The sequence below is a fragment of the Aotus nancymaae genome, unplaced genomic scaffold (genome assembly GCF_030222135.1).
Source record: "Aotus nancymaae isolate 86718 unplaced genomic scaffold, 86718_ANA_hifiasm-v0.15.2.pri h1tg000017l, whole genome shotgun sequence".
NCBI classification, from domain to species: Eukaryota; Metazoa; Chordata; class Mammalia; order Primates; family Aotidae; genus Aotus; species Aotus nancymaae.
In genome coordinates, this window is record NW_026988429.1 from 4,886,910 (window position 1) to 4,894,844 (window position 7,935).

A 7,935-nucleotide genomic window follows, 5' to 3' on the forward strand; every position below is an offset into this window, starting at 1 on the left:
CTCAGAATTCAGAAACCAACCCAGAACCGCACAGCCTCATGGAAAATGAACAACTTTCTCCTGAATGTTGACTGGATAAACAATGAAATGAAGGCAGAAATAAAGACGTTCTTCGAAACCAACGAGAATGAAGACACCACATACCAGAATCTCTGGGACACATTTAAAGCAGTCTCTAGAGGAAAATATATAGCAATAAGTGCCCACATGAGAAGAAAGGAGAGATCTAAAATTGACACCCTATCGTCAAAATTGAAAGAGCTAGAGGAGCAAGATCAAAAAAACTCAAAACCTAGCAGAAGACAAGAAATAACTAAGATCAAAGCAGAATTGAAGGAGATAGAGACACGAAAAACCCTTCAAAAAATCAATAAATCCAGGAGCTGGTTTTTTGAAAAGATCAACAAAATAGACAGACCACTAGCCAGACTAATAAAAAAGAAAAGAGAGAATAATCAAATAGATGCAATAAAAAATGACAAAGGGGATATTACCACAGATTCCACAGAAATTCAAACCATCATCAGAGATTATTACAAACAACTCTATGCACATAAATTAGAAAACCTGGAGGAAATGGATAAATTCCTGGACAGCTGCCTCCTGCCAAGCCTAAACCAGGAAGAAGTCGAAACCCTGAATAGACCAATAACAAGGTCTGAAGTCGAGGCAGCAATTAAGAGCCTACCACCCAAAAAAAGCCCAGGTCCAGATGGGTTCACAGCCGAATTCTACCAGACATACAAAGAGGAACTGATACCATTCATACTGAAACTATTCCAAATAATCCAAAAAGAGGGAATCCTTCCCAAATCATTTTATGAGACCAACATCATCCTAATACCAAAACCTGGCAGAGACTCAACAAGAAAAGAAAACTACAGGCCAATATCCATGATGAACATAGATGCAAAAATCTTCAATAAAATAATGGCAAGCCGATTACAACAGCACATCAAAAAGCTTATCCACCATGATCAAGTAGGATTCATCCCGGGGATGCAAGGCTGGTTCAATATACGCAAGTCTATAAATGTAATTCACCACATAAACAGAACCAAAGACAAAAACCACATGATTATCTCAATTGATGCAGAGAAGGCCTTCGACAAAATTCAACAGCCCTTTATGCTAAAAACCCTCAATAAACTAGGTATCAATGGAACGTATCTCAAAATAATAAAAGCTATTTACGACAAACCGACAGCCAATATCATACTGAACGGGCAAAAACTGGAAGCATTCCCTTTGAAATCTGGCACTAGACAAGGATGCCCTCTCTCACCACTCCTATTCAATATAGTCCTGGAAGTTCTAGCCAGAGCAATCAGGCAAGAAAAAGAAATAAAGGGTATTCAATTAGGAAAGGAGGAAGTCAAATTGTCTCTATTTGCAGACGACATGATAGTATATCTAGAAGACCCCCTCATCTCAGCCCAAAAGCTCCTGAAACTGATAAGCAACTTCAGCAAAGTCTCAGGATACAAAATCAATGTGCAAAAATCACAAGCGTTCCTATACACCAATAACAGACTTAAAGAGAGCCAAATCAAGAACGAACTGCCATTCACAATCGCTACAAAGAGAATAAAATACCTAGGAATACAACTAACAAGGAATGTAAAGGACCTCTTCAAGGAGAACTACAAATCACTGCTCAACGAAATAAGAGAGGACACAAACAGATGGAGAAACATTCCATGTTCATGGTTAGGAAGAATTAATATCGTGAAAATGGCCATACTGCCCAAAGTAATATACAGATTCAATGCTATCCCCATCAAGCTACCAATGACCTTCTTCACAGAACTGGAAAAAACCACCTTAAACTTCATATGGAACCAAAAGAGAGCCCGCATAGCCAAGTCAATTCTAAGCAAAAAGAACAAAGCAGGAGGCATCACACTACCAGACATCAAACTCTACTACAAGGCTACAGTAATCAAAACAGCATGGTACTGGTACCAAAACAGAGATATAGACCAATGGAACAGAACAGAGGCGTCGGAGGCAACACAACATATCTACAACCACCTGATCTTTGACAAACCTGATAAAAACAAGCAATGGGGAAAGGATTCCCTGTTCAATAAGTGGTGTTGGGAAAACTGGCTAGCCATATGCAGAAAGCAGAAACTGGATCCCTTCCTGACACCTTACACTAAAATTGACTCCAGATGGATTAAAGACTTAAACATAAGACCTAACACCATAAAAACACTAGAAGGAAACCTAGGCAAAACCATTCAGGACATAGGCGTAGGCAAGGACTTCATGACCAAAACACCAAAAGCATTGGCAACAAAAGCCAAAATAGACAAATGGGACCTAATCAAACTCGACAGCTTCTGCACAGCAAAAGAAACAGTCAATAGAGTGAATCGGCAACCAACACAATGGGAAAAAATTTTTGCAGCCTACCCATCTGACAAAGGACTGATATCCAGAATTTACAACGAGCTAAAAAAGATTTACAAGAAAAAAACAAACAAGCCCATTCAAAAGTGGGCGAAGGATATGAACAGATACTTTACAAAAGAAGACATACATGAGGCCAACAAGCATATGAAAAAATGCTCATCATCACTGGCCATTAGAGAAATGCAAATCAAAACTACATTGAGATACCATCTCACACCAGTTAGAATGGCAATCATTAAAAAATCTGGAGACAACAGATGCTGGAGAGGATGTGGAGAAATAGGAACACTTTTACACTGTTGGTGGGAGTGTAAATTAGTTCAACCATTGTGGAAAACAGTGTGGCGATTCCTCAAGGACCTAGAAATAGAAATTCCATTTGACCCAGCAATCCCATTACTGGGCATATATCCAAAGGATTATAAATCGTTCTACTATAAGGACACATGCACACGAATGTTCATAGCAGCACAGTTTACAATAGCAAAGACCTGGAACCAACTCAAATGCCCATCGATGATAGACTGGACAGGAAAAATGTGGCACATATACACCATGGAATATTATGCAGCCATTAAAAACGAGGAGTTCGCGTCCTTTGTAGGGACATGGATGAACCTGGAAACCATCATTCTCAGCAAACTGACACAAGAACACAAAATCAAACACCACATGTTCTCACTCATAGGCGGGTGTTGAACAAGGAGAACACATGGACACAGGGAGGGGAGCACTATACATGGGGGTCTGTTGTGGGGGAGTGGGGGGGGACAGCGGGGGGGTGGGGAATTGGGGAGGGATAGCATGGGGAGAAATGCCAGATATGGGTGAAGGGGAGGAAGGCAGCAAATCACACTGCCACATATGCACCTAAGCAACAACCTTGCATGTTTTTCACATGTACCCCAAAACCTAAAATGCAATAAATAAAAAAAAAAAAAAAAAAAAAAGAAAAGATGCTCACATCAGTAATCTTTAGAGAAATGCAAATTAAAACCAAAGTTATATAATCACCTCAAACCTGTTAGGATGGCTATTATTAAAAAAAAAGGATAAATATTGGCAAAGATGTGAGGAAATTAAACCCCCTGTGTAGTTAATGAGAATGTAAAATTGAACAGCTACTATGGACAACAGTACAGAGATTTCTCAAAAAATTAAAAATATAATGTGATTCAGCAATCCCACTTCTGGGTATTTACCGAAAATAATTGAAATCAGGTTCTCAAAGAAATATTTGCACTCTTTATATTTTTTCTTATGGTCCCCTCTTGTCTCTACTAACTCTCCTTGCCAACATTTATCCTTTGTTTCTTTATAAAAAAAGAAAGTTACTAGAGACAAGAGGGGACCATAAGAAAAAAAGTAATAATGTTCAAAAACCTTGACATGGAACAGGATTACATCCAAAGAAAAAGATAATAAATGAGTAATTGACATGCTCTATGATTGTGATTGCGGAAAACCGAAAAGAATGTGTGTGGTTTCAGATTGTGGTTTGCACTTTCGGAATAAGGAATTAAAGAGGTGTTAGTGGTGACACTATATTCTATATGCAATTGTGTGCTATACAATTCTCTAATAACTAAACTGGAGAAAGCAATTTGCTGGGCTTATTAAGAGTTATAAAGAAAAAATTTTTGAATAAAGTAACATATACTATGGTTTCATATTTTAAGTTATTACAATTCTTGGTAAAGAAACTGTCCACAGAAAAGCTAAGGAAAGAGGTGATTAATATGTCTTCCAAACTGAGACATTAAAGGAAATGTGCAATTAAGTTCTTAGGTACTAGACTGTGATTGCTCCGGATGGTAGCAGAAATTAGTGTGGAACGAAGACAGAAGGAGGAAATTGATAAATGCGAGCTCATATACTTTATGAACCAAAGACTAGAAATTGTTAGATAATGGATGGACTAAAAGATAATGCCAAAAATTGTGTTTGGATGCCTTTGTCTCCTAAAGGAGAAGGGTTTAGCCCTTTTCATTTATGTGAAAAGAAAACGACTGGAAGTCTTAGTGAGGTACAAAGAGGTTACCAATACTACCCATAGAGACAAGATGCTATGGAAAATCAAAGACTTTCTTTCCTTTAAAGGGCAAAGGCAGAAAGAACTTATGAAGGAAAGCTGAAAGGGAGATAATAGGATCAGAAAGATGAGAAAGGACTGTAGTTCTTCACTTAGTGTGCCTCGTTTTTATCTATTATACCCTGAAAGATGAAATGTTAACAAAAAGAATTACATGTTGAATGGCCATTTGCCACCCATCTGTCTTAATAAAGTGAAATCGAAGAAGGTGAATTTTCTGCCTCTTAAAGCAATTACATTAATGTTAATCAAGCATGATAAAATTGATATTTTGAACTATATGAAATTTTTAGATATCATTTCATATGGAAGCATTAAAAATCCCAAGCTGTTGAAATGATGTCAGTTTTAAATGCCAAAATGTATGTTGTTAATAGAATTTTAACAGACTGCCCTATGAGCTTTCAAACTTGGAATAAGAAGTCTGGAATCTTATTTAATATAAAGTTAAATTGAATAATATACAAAATTCTGTATTATTTCAAACTCTAAGAAATAACGATGAAGTATAATATTAATCTTATACTCTTAAATAAGTTCATTTTCTTTAACTATAGGAAAAAGTGTTAAAGATTCAAATTGAGTTTAAGAACCATAGCTATTTTTAAAAAGTTATCTCTTTAACTTTATAAATGCATATTCTCTCATCTCCAGATTGTATTTTATAAAAATCATTAAATTGGAATCTTTCATTTTAGGAAAAAATGGTAGACTTGAATAGAAATGATACTTGGAACTCTTACAGCTCTTCTATTTTGCAAAAATATAAAGATTTTAGCTGAAAGTTTTTATTATACTATTATCTAAGTTGACTGCTGATTTTCCCATTGTACATCTTGAAAAACATTATGTGCTCTTTCCTTGATGACGTGAACATTGTTATAGAGTGCAGTATGCAGAAATAAACTGTTGCTGTAATTTTTGAAAACATTATTTCCAGTGCCCTCTAAAAGGAGGAATATGTATTGCTAGATTTACATATAAGTTACAAGATAAAACACCAAACATACCTGATCAATAATAAAAGTAGTATAATGAAAATATATCTTGAAAACAGTCTTCTGAGTGTTTAATACTACAAATACGTTCAGAAACACAACCAAAACATTTTGAATAGCAAAGAGTTGTTAAAAAGCTCATATATGAGAATCAAAACAAAAGACAGAGCGAATAGTGCATAGATTGGTACAATGCCATTTAGTTTTAAATTGTATCTGATTGGTAATCTCTAAAGCAGCATTTGCAGATATCCTACTGAAAATGTAAGTGCAGAAAATACACTTATTCATTAATACAATTTTATTGAAAACTTACAGTATGTCAGACACTGTGTTAGATGTGGACAATCAATGTTGTACACAATAGGTCAAGCCTCTCCTTCAGAAGTTAAGACACTCTTAGAATTCAGGTAAAAAGAGAAGTGTAGTACAGTATGAAACATGGTGTGAATGAAGAGTATGAAGGGAGTAGTATGAACTAAAGTAGTACCAGACTTAGAGGTAAAGGAATGTATATTTGAGAAACATTTAAATAGATGTCTTCAAGACATGAAGAAGAAATAGAGAAGTCAGGAGTGAAGAGGGTAAAAAAAATCATTCAAGTATAAAAGAACAGCTTGCATTTAGTATACATTTAAGAAAGAGGGAAGCGAGGATGGAAGGATATAGCAAGAAAGGGAGGGAGAAAGGGGTGGAAGAAGGACAAGAGATAGAAAAATGGTATATTCTAAAAATAAGAGTTAGTAGGGATAGCTACAGCTTAGAATTTGAATGAGAAACAGTAGTGAGAAATGACACTGGAAATGTCTGCATGAGTGGACTGACTATGGAAGCCACATAAAGAAATTCGGATGTTTTCCTAAAAACAATGGAGAGGTATTGTAGTTTCAAGCAGATGACATGATACTATTTCTAGAAAGAAAATTGGTTCCTAATGAAAAATAGACTGGTGGGGAGAAACACTGGTTAAGGAAATTGTGTTAAGAGGCCTTTTAAGGAAGAATTAATGCAACTTTTACAGAACTTCTATTTGACAAAATATACAGATTTTAACTGAAATATTTATATTACTAAGGCAGGAGCTTAGTGGATAGAGCAAAGTTTTCAGATATGGAAATATTTGAAAGGGAGAATGGAAAGAACTTGGCAAGTGACTACGTGTGAGTGGTGAAGAAGTAGGAGTCAAAAGATCATTTTGACTAGCTCCAGATTTCTAACTCAATATCTGAAGTGAGGATGGTGTTCTTCACTAAGTAATCAAATATTGGAGAAAAATCAATTTAGTAGAGATGAGAAGACTTGAGTTATGTTAATGAAGTCCCTCTGGCACATCTATGTATGCCAGATATAGATCAATATAAATCTGTAAATACAACTAAATAGGACTATTTATAGATCTATACATACCAATAGAGACTTGCACTGATGGTATGATGGAGGCAGGACAAGTTCATAGGACTGGAACCTATGCAATTGCACAAGTTTCCTTGCTCAGAAGGTTCCTATATTGATTTATCACTATACTATCATCATCTAGAAATTCTTAATTTATTCTGAACTTATTATTTTTTATTATTATACTTTAAGTTCTGGGGTACATGTGCAGAACATGCAGGTTTGTTACATAGGTATATACATGCATGCCATGGTGGTTTACTGCATCCATCCCCCTGTCATCTACATTAGGTATTTCTCCTAATGCTGACCCTCCCCTATCCTGCCATCCCTTAGCCCCTCACCCCTCAACAGGCCCTGGTGTGTGATGTTCCCCTCCCTGTGTCCATGTGTTCTCATTGTTCAGCACCCACTTATGATTGAGAATGTGCGGTGTTTGGTTTTCTGTTCTTGTGTCAGTTTGCTGAGAATGATGGCTTCCAGTTTCATCCATTTCCCTGCAAAGGACATGAACTCATCCTTTTTTATAGCTGCATAGTATTCCATGGTGTATATGTGTCACATTTTCTTTATCCAGTCTAACATTGATGGGCATTTGTGTTGGTTCCAAGTCTTTGCTGTTGTAACCAGTGCTGCAATAAACATACGTGTGCATATGTCTTTATAATAAAATGATTTATAATCCTTTGGGCATATACCCAGTAATGAGATCACTGGGTCAAATGGAATTTCTATTTCTAGATCCTTGAGGAATCGCCACATTGTCTTCCACAATGGTTGGTTGAGCTCCCACCAACAGTGTAAAAGTATTCCTATTTCTGCACATCCTCTCCAGCATCTGTTGTCTCTTGATTTTTTAATGACCATCATTGGACTGACATAAGATGGTATCTCAATGTGGTTTTGATTTGCATTTCTCTAATGGGCTTTTTTTCATATGTTTGTTGGCTGCATACATGTCTTCTTTTGAGAAGTGTCTGTTCATATATTTCACCCACTTTATGACGGGGTTTTTTGTTTATTTCTTGT